Here is a 19,574-nt window from a genome sequence, read left to right on the forward strand (position 1 = left end):
GATTTAGAAATAAAACATAAGGCATCATTAATGCCGAGGTACTGAGTCAACATTTCAGGTCATAGGGAAGTGATGATGGAGTTTCCAGGGCTTGGAGGTCATTGGTTTCAGCTGTCTCCAGAACACAACACTCTGGCAGGGACAGATGTCCTCCTGGTCCCCAGTGAAGACCTCCTGCTTCCGAACTGGCAAGAAATATCAAGCACTAAACCATCTCCATGAAAACAGCATATTTCAGAGTTGATCTGGGTTTTATGGGCTGGGAGAGCAGCTCCTGAAGGCTAAGGAAGGCAAGCAGGAGGCTCTGCCACCACCTCGGGACAACACCTTTGGGTTTTATTCAAAGGTAGAAGCTGTTCGGCTTGCACCATTAGAGGTACATGCAGTTCAGCCACTCTCTCCTTTGCCTCTCCTTGATTTTCAGTCTTGTCTAACGAGATGGGTTCCAGTTTCCACTTGAGCTTCAGTGATTTTAATTGCACCATTAGGAAGGAAATTGGGGCTTAAATTAGAAAACTAAAAGTAAAAAATAGACATACAACAGCAGCAACAAAAAAAATTCTTCTGCATCTTTTCTCTTGTCAACCAGCTCTAAAACTCAACTGAGACACAAATAATCTTACTGTTGATGTGTTCTTTTTTTTTTATTTTGTCTTGGTATTCAGTGTCCAAGCAGGGCGGAAAGTCAAGCACAGTGGACTAAAGAGATGAGCATTGAATCTAGCCATGTCTCTGACACAGGCAAGAAGCCACTTGAGCCTGGACCTCAGTATCTCCACTCTACAGACTTGATGATTTATTTCTCTCCTTCCCTCTTTCGTTCTATTTCTCTTTAACTTGACGATTTCTAAGGTCCCTTCAAGTTCTGATTTTTACAGTTGTGGGCACCTACTATGTGTTAAAGTTATGCAGGCAACCTCAGAGATGCTTATGAGCTAACAATCTGAGGCATACAATGAGTCAGGGGCTAAAATCATGAGAGTGAAAAAGGACAATCTCTAAGGGGTGGAGGAGCAGGATGAGCAGGTGAGTAGTGGGTATTCCAGATGACAGAAATGACTGTAGCAATAATCCTAGCAACAGACTTTGTATTAGTTGTGCTGTATTGGTTGCACCTCACAAAAACCCAACTAAAACCAGCTCAAGAAAAGGAAAAAAATCTTTGCTAGAAAAATAGCTGCAAAAGCAAAGACTTGAAGACCCAATACAGAACCATAAAGTGGGGGCTTGGCCACCAGGACTCCTACTGCTGCTTTCTTTGTTGTGCTAAATTCAGAAAGACATTCTCCTTGTAGCAGGCAAAATAGCTGCTGACAGTCCTGCTTTACAGTTGTAAAACTCATGACCCAAGGAAAAGGAACTTGCTCTCCAACTTGGAAAAATCTGGAGAAAATTCTGATCATATATGAGTCTGGGTTACACATTCACCACTGTGGAGGTTACTGTGATTCTAATGAACAGCTGGAGCACAGCAGCAGCATGTGGAGTAAGGCAGGAGCAGTTTTCCAAACAAGCAAGGAATGACACATCAGGAAAATGGGGGAACAGATTATGGGCAAACAAAAAATATCTAACATTATGTGTCACAGCTGTCAAACCCATTTTACAGATGAGAAAGCTGAGGCTCAGAGACGCTAGGTAACCAGCCCAAGTAACCCACACGTTAGAAGTTAGCAAAGCCAGATCCTAACTCTGATTCATCTGCTCAAATGTACTACGCAGATCTGTTGCTATTCTATTTTCTGGTGTTAAGTCATGCACATATTTTTCAGAATATGGGCAACATTTTAAAGAATAAGAACAAAATTAAAATCACCATCATTAAGAAATAATCACAGTCAAAATTTTGGTGGGTTTCCTCCTAGGCTTTTTTTCTGTATCTATGGTATATATTTAGCATGTACCACTTTATTATTCATTTTCTTGACACAAATCCACAAGGCATACCCAAGGACCATGACTGCAATAAATGCCACTAGTGCCCTGCCCAGACCCCTTTTATATTTTATAGACTGGACCACCCATCCCCCAGCTGCTGTGAGTGGTGGCTGCTAATGGCTCACAGCTGCTCCCTCCTGAGATGCTTGGGAGATTTTGCCCCTTTGGGGGTCCCACAGTCAATGATTGACTACCAGAGAGTTATAAAAGTCCAGCCTCCCTCCCTCAAGGAAGGAAAACGTTAGGGTTCTGTGGAATGAGGTGGGAGCTAGGTTTCAGTTGAAAGCCATCTTTATCTCTTTCCCCTTTCCCTGACTTGTTTCTACACCTCCTTAGAGGTTTTCTACAACTTATCACTTGCATGTGAGTTCTTGTCTCAGGCTTAGCTTTGTAGATAACCCAACTTGGCAATGACCCAATAAGTTTCAGTTGTCCTGAAGCATGGCTTCTAATCAACTGCTCACTGAAGATGGGGTGGACCATTTAACTGGTGGCCAAGCCCAGCCAACCACCAGCATTTACATCTCAACGTGCTTTTGTATTTTTCTCTTCCTTTTCACCCTTGTAATAACTCTTATGAAGTGCTAAAAAGCTGTGTTTTGTGGTTTAAAAAGCCAATTACTTTATTCATTTCTTTAGTCATGTATTTATAGAATCATTGAGGCTCTGAAGAAAAACATGCATTATTCAGTTAAATTTTACTGCATTTTATGGGAGGAAAGTATATACTGTCGCAGAAGTCTTAATTTAAGAATTCGTGAAGGTTTTAACTTATTGATTATCTTATTCCCTCCATCCTAACACGTATAATTTCATATTTTTGAAAATCTTAGAACCAATGAATACATTGAGTGAATGTTTTTACTCCCATCCCATTCTCTAAAAACCTATTACACATTTTTTTATTCATCCAAGTGAAGTCTAGAATCACTTCCCTGGATCTTAAGACACCAACTTCTGAATAAAATTTAGAATAAAATTAAGTCAAACCTATAAATTAATTTGAAGAAAAATGACATCTTTATAACATGAGTGTCTTTAACCAGTACTATGGTGTGTCGGCCCCCTCATTTATTCAAGTTTTTATTTATTTCTCCCAATTGATCACTGTCATCTTCTCCATGTATATACTGCACAATTCTTATTAAAAAGTTAGTATTTTGGCTAGGCACGGTGCTCATACCTGTAATTCCAGCACTTTGGGAGGCCGAGGCGGGTGGATCACAAGGTCAGGAGATTGAAACCAGCCTGGCCAACATGGTGAAACCCTGTCTCTACTAAAAATACAAAAACTAGGCTGGGCGTGGGGGCACATGCCTGTAATCCCAGCTACTCGGGAGGCTGAGGCAGGAGAATCACTTGAACCAGGGAGTCGGAAGTTGCAGTGAGCCGAGATCATGCCACTGCACTGCAGCCTGGCAACAGAGCTAGACTCAGTCTCAAAAAAAAAAAAAAAAAAAGTTAGTATTTTGTACTTGCATTGCTAATGGGAATCTGAGGTCTGAGTTGTTTCCATTATCTCTTCTAACTGGTATTGTTAGCATATATAAAAGCTATTTTCAATATTCCTTAAATATTTAACTATCTTGCATATCTATCTTATTATCATTTTAGTTGATCATTTGGGGCAAGCAGTACAGATAATTGTATCACTTGCAAATAAAGACAATGTCTCCTTTTTCCATTATTATAAATTTATTTCTGAACCATGTCTTATTACATTGACCAGAACATCTATAAATTTTTTAAATAGAGATAAAAGAAATTATTAGGAATGGCCCTGATATTTCACCACTAAGCATGAAATTGAGTGCTTACTACAGATACTTTTCAACATATTATAGAAAAATGTGTCTACTCTAAGTAATTAAAGAATTTTCATCAATGATGGGGTTGAGAATGATCAAATGCAACTTTAGGAGTTTATTAAATCAGATTCAGGATGACATAATGGAAAGTACTTTCACACTTTAGAGTAAGTGAGACTGTACTGTACTGGAATGTCAGCTGTAGTGCTTACTTTGGCCTTTATCAACTTGTCTGACCTCACTCAGCTATCATTTCTTTAGCTATAAGATGATGATAATAACTCATAAGGTTCTGTGATCACTAATTAATCTGGTTTTTATGAAGTGTCTAATATATGGATGATCACACATTAAATGTTCAATTACCATTTCCAAAATAAACTCTACTCTGCTATGGCATTTCATTCTTTTAATATACAAATGGATTTGTCATCATTTTACTTAGAATTGTTGCATCTATCTTTATAATTGCGTACCAAATGCAAAAACATTGTATTTTCTCTGTGTTTGGATCACCTAGAAGAAAACTATGCCTTAAAATTTGAAAGGGATACATTTAAATTATATTTTAATGACATATACATGCAGAAAATTGCATGAAAGAATGCATTCATAAATCCATCTGGACCCACAGTACTTGATAACTTATTCCAATTTCTGCTCAATGTAAATGGCCATCATGTATTGCATACTAGTGATGGACCAGCACTGTGCTAAGCATTTCACATGCATCATTTAATACGATTGTCACAAAAACACCATGCGAGGGAAATAACTCTTCCCCTTCTTGTAGATGAGGGAAATGAGGCTGAAAGAGGTGAGTATCCTGCCCAAGGTCACATAGTAACTGACAGAACAAGGTAAGGCTGAATCCAAAAGAAATCCTACTATACACTAAGAGGATTTAGTGGGTTTCCTCCTAGGCTCTTTTTCTCAATAAAGATACCTCAATTGATCTAATTCTTTGTTAATTTCTGGTAATTCATATTTGCTTTCCAAATCATGTACTTTTAACAAAATTTCAAATATATAGAATTAAGTTGTTTTTGATATTTTCTTAGACTACGTCATCTGCCCAGTATCTGTTTGACTCCTTTTAGTTCTGTCCTAATTTTAAGTATTTATGCTAGCTTTCTCTTTTTCTCATTTATAATTGCCAGAAGTTGATTTATTCTATTGTCATTTTCAAAATCCAGCTCTTGGGTTTACTTACCAATTTTATTTTTTGCTTTATAATTAATTGCTGATTTTATCTTTACTATTTCTTCCCTTCTAATGTATCTGAGTTATCTTTGAACTTCTTTAATAATTCATTCCTTTTGTTCTCTTGTTTAAATTGGAAATACTAAAACTTACAGAGGAAAGACTTCAAGATGGCTGATGAGAAGAATTTCATGCTTTCCTCGTCCACTTAGGGGGACCAAAATAGTGTATACACAATCACACTTTGAATACATTATCCAAGACAGAACACTGGAATTCAAGAGAGAAGTGACAGAAAACACCAAAAGTGAGAAAGGAGAAGAAAGCAAGGCAGCCCGCTCGGCCAGGATTGGCTGGGAGCCGGGAGTAACTTCTCAATGTGGGGAAGAGTGAGTGAGAGACTTCCAGCAACGCACAGCCCCACCATGCAATCATGCAATCCTGGTCACATAAGAGCACCTCCACCCTCCCAATCTCTGAAACTGACACAAGAAGCTGCTGGGAGATGACTGGATGGAATTGCTGTGGGGCGGGGGAGCTCACACTGAGTCCCACACTCTTCTGAGACCTAAGAAACTATAGCAAGGCATCATTTTCGAACTTAGCTTCTGCACGCTGTCCTGGGGCCCAGCAGCACTGGGACTGAGGCACTCATGAAAATGGGGTTGTCACTGCTGAGACTGCAGCATGAGCTGGGAGTACTCCCACAGCCCGGGCTGAGAAGTGAGCAATGTGCAGGCTGCAGTTGCCAGTGCCAGGAAGGAAGTACTGCTGGGACTTGAGACTGGGACACAAGTGAAGTGTGAGTTGCTGCTGGCACTTGGTTACGATCTGGGCAGGGACTCCTGCAGCCAGGGCTGGAGTGCAAGCTAGGCACACGCTAACACTGCCAGGGATGTGGGGCGAGCCCCATTAGAACTAGGATGAAGCAGGGATATGTATTCTCCACCTGCTGGCCCCATCTTCTCCAGTGGGATATCCTCAGTGCAACTGCTACTTCCCTCACCAGAACACTCCACCTGTAGCCTAAGGATTGTCATGCCCTCCCTCACAGTGCCTAGTGCCCTCTCTCACCATTGGGAAGCACAGGCCCATCCAACCTGACTATGCCATTCTCCCTCTCGACATAGAGTACACAGTCCAGGTGATTGCCCAACCTAATCCACCACCTTGGGCACCTGACCACTCCTTCCATGGGCCTGAAATTGAGACTAAACTCCCAGCCACTACCACCTTAGCTGACACTTAACCTGCAAGCATAACATGTGGGTCTGAAGACTGCTCAACATAGCCATTTACAAGCACTGCCGACATCAAAATGCACACCACTTGGGCCCCAGAAAATTGCTCCAGTACAGCTTTTGTCATTGCCCATGCCACACCAGCTTCCCAGGGGCCCAGGAACCCACTCACCCATCTGATCCACTGCTGCCACTACTGACATTCAAGTAAGCCACCTGGAGGCCCAAGAATCAGCCCACCAGTAACTGCCAACACAGGTGCCAGCGTACACAATCATGGGTCACAAAGATAGGCACACTCAGCTCACTGCTGCCATGACTGTGGCCTGAAGACTGACCCAATTGCCATCTCAGTCTCCATCACAACTTTACCACAGCCTTCACTAATAACCACAATGTAATCCACTGAGGAAATCACAGATTCCACTAACACTCTACAGACAAAGAAATCATGCCAAGACTACATTACTGTACACACCCAGAATCAAAGTAATGTGTCCTACCCACTCAAAACCATACATAGAGCTTCAGGAAAAAGTTCTCCCCACAAAAGTCAATCAAAAATAGAAAAAAAAAAATGACTGTTACACCAGATGTGCAGATATCGATTGTAAGGACACAGAAAACATAAAAATGCAGGGAAATATGACACCTCCACTGGAGCACAATAATTATCCAGCAATAGATCTTAATCAAAAAGAAATTTTAAATTTCATATAGAGAATTCAAAATATTGATTTTAAGGAAGCTCAATGTGATACAAGAGAATTCTGAAAAACAATTCAAGGAAATAAGAAAAGCAATTCAAAATAAAAATAAGAAATTTACCAAAGAGATAGCTACTTCTTAAAATAACTAAATATAAATTCTGGAACTGAATAATTTATTGAACCAAATACAAAATACATTTGAATGCTCCAACAATAGACTAGATCAGGAAGAAGAAAGAATCTTAGAACTCGAATATAGGTCTTTTAAGATAACCCAGTCAGACAAAAATAAAGGAAAGAAAGAGTAAAAACAATAAGCAAAGCCTTCATGACATTTGGGACAACATGAAGTTATTAAATATTTGAATTGTCAGTATTCCCAAGGGTGAAATGAGAAAGAATTGGAAAACCTACTTAATTAAATAATAGACAAAAACTTCCCAAGTCTAGCAAGATATTTAAACATTTAGATACAAGAGGCTCAATCTTCCAGCAATTCCCAGGAAAATACAACACAAAAGGTCTTCTCCATGGTGTATTATAGTCAGATTGTCTTAAGTCAAAGAAAAAGAATGAATCCTAAAAACGAGAGAAAAGCATTTCATCACCTATAAAGGAAACTTCAACACACTAACAGATTTCTCAGCAGAAATCGTACAGACCAGAAGATAAGATGATATATGCAAACTGCTAAAAGAAAAAAAAACTGTCAAACGAGAATACTACATTCGGCAAAATTATCCTCCATAAATGAAGGGGAAATAAAGTTTTTCTCAGACGACCAAATGCTGAGGGAATTCATTAGCACTAGACTGGTCCTACAAGAAATGCTCAAGAGAGACCTAAAAATGGAAATGAAAAAACAACATTTACCATCATGAAAGTATAAAATTCACTGGAAAAGCTATTACAAAATGGAGAAAGAAAAAACTCAAGTGGTACCACTACAGAAACCCATCAAACAATAAAAGAGAAAGAAAAGAACAAACAATATATAAAAGAACCAGAAAGCAATTAACAATATGACAGGAACAAAGCCTGACATATCAATACCTTTGGATGTAAACTGATTAAATTCTCCACTTAAAAGATAGGGAGGCAGTGTCTCCCGCCCCATCCCGCCCCCGCGCACCTGCTCCAGCCATGATGAGCTTCCGAAGCGTGGATGCGTTGCTGGGCGCCCTGTTCCCGCCGTTACAAGGCGGTGGCAGCCTCCACTAAGCGCTGGCCCGAAAGAGCGGCTCAGGCTGGACGCGCTCAGCCGCCTGCTCCTCCAGCGGCTTCCACTCGTGGACGCAGACGTCCGTGAGCTCCGTGTCCGCCTCTCCCAGCCGCTCACCGACTCGCTGGGCACACTGAGCAACCAGCCAGAGGGATGCGTGGTGGCGGCGGCTACAGTGAACAGTGAGGAGCAGCTGCAGGCGCTAAAGGATCGCTTCGTGGGCTACATCGACAAGGAGCTGCAGCTGGAGGCACACAACCACAGCCTGGAGGGCAAGGCGGCGGCCCTGCAGCAGCAGCAGGCGGGCCGCGAGGTCCACGAGATGCGCGGTGCGATGCTGCGCCTGGGCTCGGCGCACAGTCAGCTGCGCCTGGAACAGGAGCGCCTGCTCGAGGACATCACACACGTGCGCCAGCTCCTCGACACCCACCGAGGTCTGGCAGCGCAAGGAGGCCGAGGCGGCTGCCCGCGCTCACGCTCTGCACGCAGGAGGCCGAGGCGGTGCGCGTGGAACTGCAGAAGGCGGCGCAGGCGCTGCAGGAGGAGTGCGGCTACCTGTGGCGCCACTACCAGGAGGAGCAGGTGGGTGAGCTGCTCGGCCAGAACCAGGGCTGCAGCGCGCGCAGGGGCAGGCTGAGGCGTGCAACGCCCTCCAGTGCGATGTGACATCGGCGCTGCGCGAGATCGGCACAGCGTGCAGCTTGAAGGCCACGTGGTGCAGAGCACACTGCAGTCCAAGGAGTGGTTCCGAGTGAGGCTGGACTGACTGTCAGAGGCAGCGAAGGTGAACATAGATGCCATGCGCTCAGAGTAGGAGGAGATAACTGAGTACCGGTGTCAGCTGCAGGCCAGGACCACAGAGCTGGAGGCACTGAAAAGCACCAAGGACTCACTGGAGAGGCAGCGCTCTGAGCTAGAGGACCGTCATCAGGCCAACATTGCCTCCTACCAGGAAGCCATTCAGCAGCTGGACGGTGAGCTGAGGACCACCAAGTGGGAGATGACAGCCCAAATGCGAGAATACCAGGACCTGCTCAATGTCAAGATGGCTTTGGATATGGAGATAGCCACTTACAGAAAACTTGGAAGGCAAAGAGTGTTGGACTAGCTTTGGCCCAATTCCTTTCTCGCTTCCAGAAGGACTCCCCAAAATTCCCTCCGTGTCCACTCACATAAAGGTCAAAAGCGAAGAGAAGATCAAAGTGGTGAAGAAGTCGGAGAAAGAAACTGTGATTGTGGAGGAACAGACGGAGGAGGCCCAAGTGACTGAAGAAGTGACTGAAGAAGAAGAGAAAGAGGCCAGAGAGGAGGAGGGCAAGGAGGAAGAAGGAAGAGGAGGGGGCAGAAGCGGGAGAAGCAGCAGCAAAGTCTCCCCCAGCAGAAGAGGCCACATCCCCAGAGAAGGAAGCCAAGTCCCCAGTGAAGGAAGAGGCAAAGTCACCGGCTGAGGCCAAGTCCCCCGAGAAAGAGGAAGCAAAATCCCCAGCCAAGGTCAAGTTCCCCAAGAAGGCCAAGTCCCCAGCAAAGGAAGAGGCAAAATCACCAGCTGAGGCCAAGTCTCCAGAGAAGCCCAAGTCCCCAGTGAAGGAAGAAGCAAAGTCACTGGCTGCTGCCAAGTCCCCAGTGAAGGAAGAAGCAAAGTCACTGGCTGCGGCCAAGTCCCCAGTGAAGGAAGAAGCAAAGTCTCCAGCTGAGGTCAAGTCCCCTGAAAAGGCCAAGTCCCCAGCAAAGGAGGAAGTGAAGTCCCCAGAGAAGAAGAGGCAAAATCTCCAGCTGAAGTCAAGTCTCCCGAGAAGGCCAAGTCTCCAGTGAAGGAGGAAGCAAAATCTCCAGAGAAGGCCAAGACTCTTGATGTGAAGTCTCCAGAAGCCAAGACTCCAGCCAAGGAGGAAGCAAGGTCCCCTGCAGACAAATCCCCCAAAAAGGCCAAAAGCCCTGTCAAGGAGGAGGTCAGGTCCCCAGAGAAGGCAAAGTCTCCCCTGAAGGAGGATGCCAAGGCCCCTGAGAAGGAGATCCCAAAGAAGGAAGAGGTGAAGTCCCCAGTGAAGGAGGAAAAGAAGCCCTAGGAGGTGAAAGTCAAAGATCCCCCAAAGAAGGCAGAGGAAGAGAAAGCTCCCGCCACGCCAAAAACGGAGGAGAAGGAGGACAGCAAGAAAGAGGAGGCACCCAAGGAGGAAGCTCTAAAGCCCAAGGTGGAGGAGAAGAAGGAACCTGCCGTCAAAAAGCCCAAAGAATCCAAAGTTGAAGCCAAGAAGGAAGAGGCTGAAGATAAGAAAAAAGCAGCCACCCCAGAGAAGGAGGCTCCTGCCAACGTGGAGGTGAAGGAAGATGCTAAACCCAAAGAGATGACAGGTGGCCAAGAAGGAACCAGATGATGCCAAAGCCAAGGGACCCACCAAACCAGCAGAGAAGGAGGAGGCAGTGGCAGCACCAGAGAAAAAAGACACCAAGGAGGAGAAGGCCACTGAGGCCAAGAAACCTGAGGAGAAACCCAAGACAGAGGCCAAAACCAAGGAGGATGACAAGACCTTCTCAAGGGACCCAAGCAAACCTAAGGCGGAAAAGGCTGAAAAATCCTCCAGCTCAGACCAAAAAGACAGCAGGCCTCCAGAGAAAGCCACAGAAGACAAGGCCGCCAAGGGGAAGTAAGGTGGGGAGAAAGGAATGTCAGGAGCAGCCAAAGAAACTCAGAAGGGGCCCAGAGCTCAAGGATTGGAGTAATGCAATTTTCACTTTTTCTCTCTTTATGTAAGAAGAAACTGCTTAGATGATGGGGCCTCCTTCTTCAAACAGGAATTTCTGTTAGCAATATGTTAGCAAGAGAGGGCACTCCCAGCCCCCTGCCCCCACACCCTCCGCAGGCAATGGACAATTGTGTTATGAAAGCTTATGTAGCTGAATGTGGTACATGCTGAATGCCACACGTAAACTCTTGACTATAAAAACTGTCCCCCTCCTTTCCAAATAAGTGCATTTATTGCCTCTATGTGCAACTGACAGATGACCACAATAATGAATGAGCAGTTACAAACACATATGCTTGACATGTCTTAAACTATTTCCACATACCTTCTGTTTTCCAAAGGAGTAGTCAAGCCCTTGCCCAGAGCTCTCTGTTCTAGAAGAGCTGTCCAGGTGGGGCTGGGCACTGGCCACTAAATTATGCCAGTACACTTTCCACTGGAGTCCACTTTCAACTGCTTCTGTTCAATAAAAAAACCAAGTGTTTATAAAATGAAAAAAAAACTAAAAGAGAGAATAGCTGAATAGAGTCTTTTAAAAACGTGATTGAATTATTTGCTTCTTATAAGAAACTCAAATTATTAGTAAAGACACATAGACTGGAAGTAAAAAGATGGAAAAAGATATACCATGCAGATGGAAATCAAAAATGAGCAGGAATAGTTGTACTTCTATCACATAAAACAGACTTTAACTCAAAAACAGTAAAAAAAAAAAAAACAAACAAAAAAAAAACCATACACACACAAAGAACATTATTACATAAACATAAAAAGATCAACCCAGCAAGAGGATATAGCAATTCTAAATATATATGCACTCAATACTAGAGCATCCAGATGCATAAAGCAAATATTACTAGGTCCAAAGAGAGAGATAGATTCAATGCAGTAGTGGTGGGGAACTTCGACATTCCACTCTCAGCATTGAGCAGATTATCGAGACATAAAATCAACAAAGAACATTGGATTTAAACTGGACTTTAGACCAAATGGACCTAACATTTACAGATCATTCTATACAACCACAGAATATGCATTTTTTCATCAGCACATAGAATATTCTCCAGGATAGACCATATGTTAAACTACAAAGCAAGTCTCAACAAATTATTTTTAAAAATCAAAATTATATTAAGTATCTTCTTAGACCTCAATAGAATAAAACAAGAAATCAATACCAGGAAGAACTCTGGAAACTATACAAATACATTTAAAAAATGCTCCTGAATGACTATTACATCAACAAAGAAATTAAGATGAAAATCAAAAAATTTCTTGAAACAAATTAAAATGGGAATACGACATACCAAAACCTGTGGGATATAGCAAAAGCAGTGCTAAAAGGGAAGCTTATATCAATAAACACCTACATCAAAATGTGGAAATATTATAAATTAACAGTCTAACAATGTACCTAAAGAAACTAAAAAAGGAAAAAAACAACAAAACCCCAAATTAGCAGAAAAATAGTAAAGATTAGAATGAACTAAATGAAATAGAGACTAAAAAAATACAAAAGTCAATAAAAGAAAAAAGTCAATTCTTTGAAAAGATAAACAAAGTCAATAAACCACTAGCTAGACTAAACAAGAAAAGGGAAGACTTAAATCAACAAAATCAGAAATGAAAAAGGAGACATTACAACCGATGCTACAGAAAAACAAAAGACGATTATGAACAACTATATGCTAACAAACTGAAAAACCTAGAGGAAATGGATAAATTCCTGGAAACACACAACCAACCAAGATTGAATCAGGAAGAACTAGAAAACTTAAATTGGCCAAAAATGAGTAGTGAGTTTGAATCAGTAATAAAAACTCTCCCAACAGAGAAAAGCCCAGGACCAGATGCATTCACAGCTGAATTCTACAAAACTTACAAAGATAAGCTAATACCAATCCTTCTGAAATTACTCCCAAAAATCTAAGAGGAGGGAATTCTCCCTAATTCATTCTACAAGGCCAGCATTACCCTTATATTAAAACCAGATAAGAACACATGTAAAAGAGAAAACTACAGGCCAATATCCCTAATGCACAGAGATGCAAAAATCCTCAACAAAACATTAGCCAATCAAATCCAACAGCATTCAAAAACATAATAATGAAAACAGCATGGTATTGGTATAAAACTGGACCCATAAACCAATGGGACAGCATAGAGAATCCAGAAATAAAGCCACATATTAACAGCCAACTGATGTTTGGAATTTTTCGTTGACACTTTATAAAGTTATACTAATTTTAATTTTATTTCATTCTTATCAGAGAATTTATCCAGAATCATTTTTAATATCCTGATCATCAATTTTCTTTATAAACTAGTATAGGTTAATTGTGATAAATGTTCCACGTTTTATTGCACAAAAACAATGAAAATTTTCTTGCCATTTTCAGAACACAAAATTTAATCCAAATCTATTAAATCAAAGTCAATATTACTAACCATACATATTTTTTTTAAACCAAAGGCTACATGATGGTTTCTTGGTTTTTTGTTTCGTTTTGTTTTGGGTTTGTTTAGGGTTTTATTGGTTGGTTGGTTGGTTGGTTTGTTGCCTCAACATCTGAAGGCTGCAATGTATGCCCATCAATAGTAATTCTGGGTCAGTGGAAATGGGATTACTCGCCCCCTCCCTCTGAATATCGGAATATGTGTGTATGTGAGTTTTTATAAAATGACTTCTCAGACTCTGATATGATCTTTGGGGCATCTTTTACCAACTTAGTTGAGAATCACTGAGATAAATGGAAATTAGCATCATAGCATTCATGTGAATTTTATCTTTCATTGGCATAAAATGACTTCTATCTTAATAATCGTGCTTACCTTGTACTATACATTTTTACTGATGTTAATATTGTCACTCCTAGTCTCAGTTTTTATTTTTAGCATTTTTCTCTCCCTCTTTTAGGTGAAGCTTTGACAAATAGCTATAATTGGCTTTGGTGGATTCTAAACCAAATCTAAGACAGATTTTCTTTTAATGGAGGAATTTAATCCATTTACTGTCATGTTTGGCCTTCACATATTTAACTGATATATTTAATTTGTATCAGTCAAATCAACTTTTGACTCAGGCAGCTTTTTGTTTTAAAAGGTGTCTTCTAATGTGTATAGACCAGTCCTTCACCTGTTTTTGCCCTCATGCCCATCCCTGGCCTTTCCTTTGCTCATTTGGTATCACAATAGGGCTGACCCATACAGGCTGCATTTTCCAGGTTCCCTCATCCACTCCCTTCAGGATAGGTTTGGCCAGCGATAGAGACTGGCAGAAGTTTGCAGTGTGGAAAGCAAGAAGAAGGGTATTGCCCCCCTCTTCCTTGCCTTGACTGCATCCCTTCTGTGACTCCAACTTGGGCTGGACAAGGTTCCCTCTTTTTCCAGTTTCTACTCGGTGATCCCTGCCCCTGGGCACAGTGACGCTGCTTCCATTTTTTGTCCCTACAGCCCAGAATTTCCATTCTCTGTCCTCCATATATCCTCCCCATTGATAACTGCCTTCTTTCCCTGGGCTTTTTCTCTATATTCCAGGAGATCTTCTTAACTGTATCTTCCTTAACACCAATTCCATTTTCTGCAATATTATTTTTTTTTTTACTGCTTCTAATCCCAATACAAGTTTTATTAAGCTATTGGATTTTATAGGTATTTACAATCTTTATCTCAATCTCTGCTTGCATCTTAGCAACTCTTTTAATCTTACTATGTCATCTGTCATTTCTTGTATCTCAGAGTTCAAATTTACTGAGAACACAAAAAGATGCATGCTAGTAAATGCCTTTATTAACTATTTTATATTTTTTCAAGACATTTTTCCTCTGAATCTAGTATTCTCCTTTTTATGTCTCAGAAAAATCTTCAAGGTCTCTTGTTTTGTTTTTCCTATTATTCATGCTTGATAAAGGAGAAAGCTGGTCAGGCATGTTGCCAGTACATAGTTTGGATGGATCTTCTTTGGTCCTTGTTATTAACTACATGATTATAATTAGAATCCACATCTAGACCTTAAGCTGAGGGCTGATTAATATGCACAGATTCCAAATTCCTAGTGGTATGGTCCTTTTTCTCATGTATATTCTAGACCAGAATGGGCTGACTTCGGAACATGTGGAGGGAATATTCTGGGATAATTGTATGCAGCCGTCTCTGCTTTGGGAAAAGCAATGCATGGACATTTACATTCACCAGCATATAACTGTCTCACAGGTCTCTCTAGCTCTACTCTCTCATAGATTTCACAGTCAATTTCATTGATTTCACAGTCTGGTATTGGTATGGCCTGAATGTGCACCCCAAAATTCATGTTGAAACTTAATCACCCAAACGACAGTGTTAACAGGTCAGGCCTTTAAAAGGTGATTAAGTCATGAAAGCAAAACCTTCATGCATGGGATTACGGCATTTTAAAAGGGCTTGAGGGAGTGGGTGTTTTCTCTTCCACTCTTCTGCCATGTGAGGACACAGTGTCCATCCCATCTGGAAGATGCAGCAAGAAGGAGCCATCCTGGAAGCAGAGAGCAGCCGTCACCAGACACCAGATGTCAGTGCCTTGATATTAGACTTCCAGATCCTCAGAACCATGAAAAAAATCCATTTATTTTCCTTATAAATTACCTAGTCTATGGCATTTTATTTTAGCAGCACAAACAGACTAAGACACATACGCAAAGATCCATATCCTGTTTTCATCTGCCATGATCCCTTCCTGCTTTTTTAATTTCTAGAAAGTTAAAATTAGTCCCACAAACGGTAAATCAATAGAAGTGATAATAGGGAGTGCTGGAGGTTAAATGGCCTCAGAAACAGCTTCTGTGTAGTAAGTGCAGGTTTCTCTCCTTTTGTTCAGTGGAGACACTGCCTTTAAGGCAGGAAGTAGACAGGAGTAATAACTGAAAATCTATCATGTATCTTCTGTTCTTTTCCCAAGAGTGTCATCCTTGCTTTACTAAGTAAAAATTCCACCCAAGGCCCAGAATCCATGTTACCGAAAAGTAGCAGTGGTTTCTGTGTCTTCATGAGAAGTGCCATGGGTGAGGAGTAAAGGGAACCCAAGTGCCACAGCCAGATGCCACCTGAATCTGGAAGTCCCACCTATGTTATTTGAACAACCACTTCTTTCTCCCTCTCTAGCTTTCCCACTTAATCCATAGAGTCCCTGTCCAAAGGGGATGTCAAAATGTTATCCCATCTAAACTCCTCCCTCCTAAGAGGTCAGTGTTGACCTGCCCCAGGTCTGGAGTTCTCAAACCATCCATTCCACATTCATAACTTTCCAGCCTAGCCCTTTATTCACTTAAGGGTATGGGAGGGCTACCCAAACCCACTCCCCATATTGGTATCCTGCTATCCCTACATATCATATTCAAATTCTTGTACTCAAGCAGATTATTGTGCAATTGCCTGCTGATTCAGCATTCTATGATGTTGACCCAGACTGAATAAACAATAAATAAAAATATCAAAATAATGTTACTGTTTCAACTACTTCATTTGTCAGGAACTAAGAATTCACGTAGTAATGGGAATAGAAGAAATAGATGTTAACAGATATTTTGAAATTTATTATGACTTAAGGAACAGCATATTATTATTTACTCCCCTACCCACCAACTTCCTAAAATTTCTGTATGCAGTTTACTCTAGCATTTGTTTAATTATAGCTTATTTTTTAATTATTCAGGTGTGTATTTACCTCCCAGTTAGGTTCCATGTTCATCCAGGGCATGAATGACAACTTACTTGTCTTTATGTCCACAGTATAGTGTGCTCAATTCTCACCAGAAGGACAAGCTAGGAACTAAACTGATGGGTTGAGTCCTGTAGAGGCAGGACTAGCAGGGCATCTCTGACCTGGAGCCGCAGGTGTCCCTGAATAGTACAAGGGGCGAAATAAGAATTGGATGAGGCAGGACAAGGGGTAGTAGAAGAGGAACTAAATGTAGTTTCCAAAATAAGAATGAAGATATTATGAACTAGAACACAAACCAGGATACCTAAAAACTAAGAAGAAAAAGGAGCAGAAGCAGAGGACGGGACTACTATCTCTATTTAGCATGAATAGTGGACACACAAGTTATGCCTAAAAATCAGAGCCACAGTGGATCAGACTCTCAGTGAATGTTAATTAAATTGGCACAACCAAAATGAATTACGAAAAGGAGTAACCTTCAGTTCCCTCAAACTTCTCCCAGAAATCCCCCCAAAATTATATAAAAGTTATTTTATATCTAATAACTGCAAAAAAAAAAAAGGCTTGGGCTATAGGATTTGAAATTGCACAGATATGTCATTTCATGATCCCCTACTTGTTTTGTCCGTCTGTGATCTTGGGCCACTGACCTTTCTGAGCTCAGTTTCCTTAGCTGTAAAATGAGGATAATAGTGCCCATGTCACAGGGCTTTTTAGAGGAGTGAATCACGTAGAAAGTATCTAGCACACCAGAATCATTCAATAAATGCTGGTTTCCATCCCCCTTCATCAGCGGCCTCGGGAGTCTAATGAGGCTAAAGCAGGGATGCTTACTTAACAATTTGGAGCAAAGCAGCCCTGGTGAGCAGACGTACATTCCTGATTTCATTACGTGCCAGAAGATGAAAATGAACAGCCCTGTGGATCATGCCCCATCCCTCGCAGCTGCCTCTCTGCTGAGGGATTTACGTTCCGTGTGATTAAGCCTGAAATGGACAGGAAGCTTTATTGCGCTAGGCTGGCATGGCGTGGAGGAGCAAATTGATAAAGATGCCTGAGTCAGTGGCAAGCTGGGTGGTTCCTAATTTATAGAAACACCTCGAGTTCCATTACTCAGCCCCTTCTTTTCTGCTCCTACCTCCCCACCCTTCCTACTCAACGCTTCTCTTCCCCTCCTTGCAAAATGGTGACTTATTTATGAAAGGAAAAGGGATTTACTGACAAAGATAAGGCATCAGCCAAACCCACAGCAAGGAAATTCCCAGAGAAGCAACATCTGGTGAACAGCAAACATTTGCTGAACTCTGTGCCAGGTGCTGGGATGTCAGCGATGTGACCAGTGACCAGGTTAGGTCCTGCCTCAGCTTTCTGAACACTTAACCTCTTTGTTTCCTCTTTAAAAAAATAAATAAATAAATATAAAAATATATTTTAAAAAATTTTTTAAAAATTAAAAAATGGGATAGTGCTAGTTCCTGTCTTGCAGATAATGGATGCTAAATAAAAAGTAGCATTTAGGCTGGGCGTGGTGACTCACGCCTGTAATCCCAGTACTTTGGGAGGCTGAGGCAAGTGGATAAATTGAGATCAGAAGTTCAAAACCAGCCTGACCAACACGGCGAAACCCCATCTCTACTAAAAATAAAATAAAATAAAAAAAACTAGCCTGGTGTGGTGGCGTGTGCCTGTAATCCCAGCCTGGGTGACAGAGTGAGACTCTGTCTCAAATAAACAAACAAACAAACAAATAAATAAATAAATAAATATTTGAAGTAGCATTTATCATCATCATCGTCCACCCAGGCTTCCGGATTCCAAACCTTGGCATCTTCCTTAAGATAACCCTCCCCAATGACCCCAGATTGGCAGAAAGTATCTCACCCTCTCTCAGGGCAACTCTGCTAGTTCATTTCTCCACTGGGCTTTTGCTTCATAGGAGGAGGGAAGGGGAGAGAAAGGAAGAGCAGGGGAGTGGGGTGTAGGGGAGGGGAGAGTGTTACATTCACTGGGAAACTCCTTTGGATCAGGCAGCATGGCAGTCATTTCAGACCATTCCAGTTAGCAGCCTCCTGGTCAGGGTCCCCGCCTTGGGTCTCACCCTTTCCTTCAATCCTACACATCAGCCAAGAACTATTTCTCACACACAGTTCTGATCTTATTGGATCCTGAACTGAAATCTTTGAGAGCTTCTTACGGACTGTCAGATGAAGGGCATGGTCCTTAGTCTAGCAGCCTAGGCTCTTCATAGTCTGGTCCCAGGAGAACACCTCATACTCTCACCACCAACACTTCAGTCAGTCTGCCTAGATTGCTTACGTTCTGAGGAATCAGCTTTCACATCCCCCATGCTTTTGCTCATGCAAATTTTCACTGAGATTGCTTTGAGCTTACTCATAAATTTGGGAAGGACTGACATCTTTACACTTTTGATTGACTTTTCCCATCCAGGACCACGATATGTCTCTTCATTGATTCCAGCCATTCTTCATGGCCTTCAGTATTGTATTTGCTTTCATATAAATCTGGACTATTTCTAGTTAATTACCAAGAGTTTTATATTGTTGTTATTGCTATTATAAATGGGATCCTTTTATATATTTTCTAATTACATATTTCTAATCAATAGAAATCCTGTTTTTCTTCATGTTCATCTTACATCCCACTACCTTACTGAACACTCTTATTAGCATCAGCTACTTTTAGCTGGGTCTCTTGAATTTTTGATATAGACAGACATGTCACTTATAAATCATGGTATTTTTTAGGCTAAACAAGTACGGTAAATTTATCATGAGGATATTGAGGCATCTCACTAAACCCAAAGGCTCAGGAAAAAGTAGAATTAGAGTCTCAAATGCCATGAGGATTCTCTCCATATCTCCTATAAACCCAAATTTAACACTTTTATGTTATTTTTATATGAGTTAAAGTTTACAATTCTTTCCTTGTTTATTTCAACTAGTTTATGCATTAATGCAAAAGATCTTCATGTTATAAAAATACGTATGTATAC

The 19,574-nt window shown here is 41.5% G+C and overlaps 1 pseudogene; it reads left to right on the plus strand.

Moving 5' to 3' along the window:
- Window positions 1-8,043: 8,043 nt before the first annotated feature.
- LOC100592127 lies at window positions 8,044-10,771 on the plus strand (annotated as a pseudogene).
- Window positions 10,772-19,574: the final 8,803 nt, after the last annotated feature.

The sequence above is a fragment of the Nomascus leucogenys genome, chromosome 13 (genome assembly GCF_006542625.1).
Source record: "Nomascus leucogenys isolate Asia chromosome 13, Asia_NLE_v1, whole genome shotgun sequence".
Taxonomy (NCBI): domain Eukaryota; kingdom Metazoa; phylum Chordata; class Mammalia; order Primates; family Hylobatidae; genus Nomascus; species Nomascus leucogenys.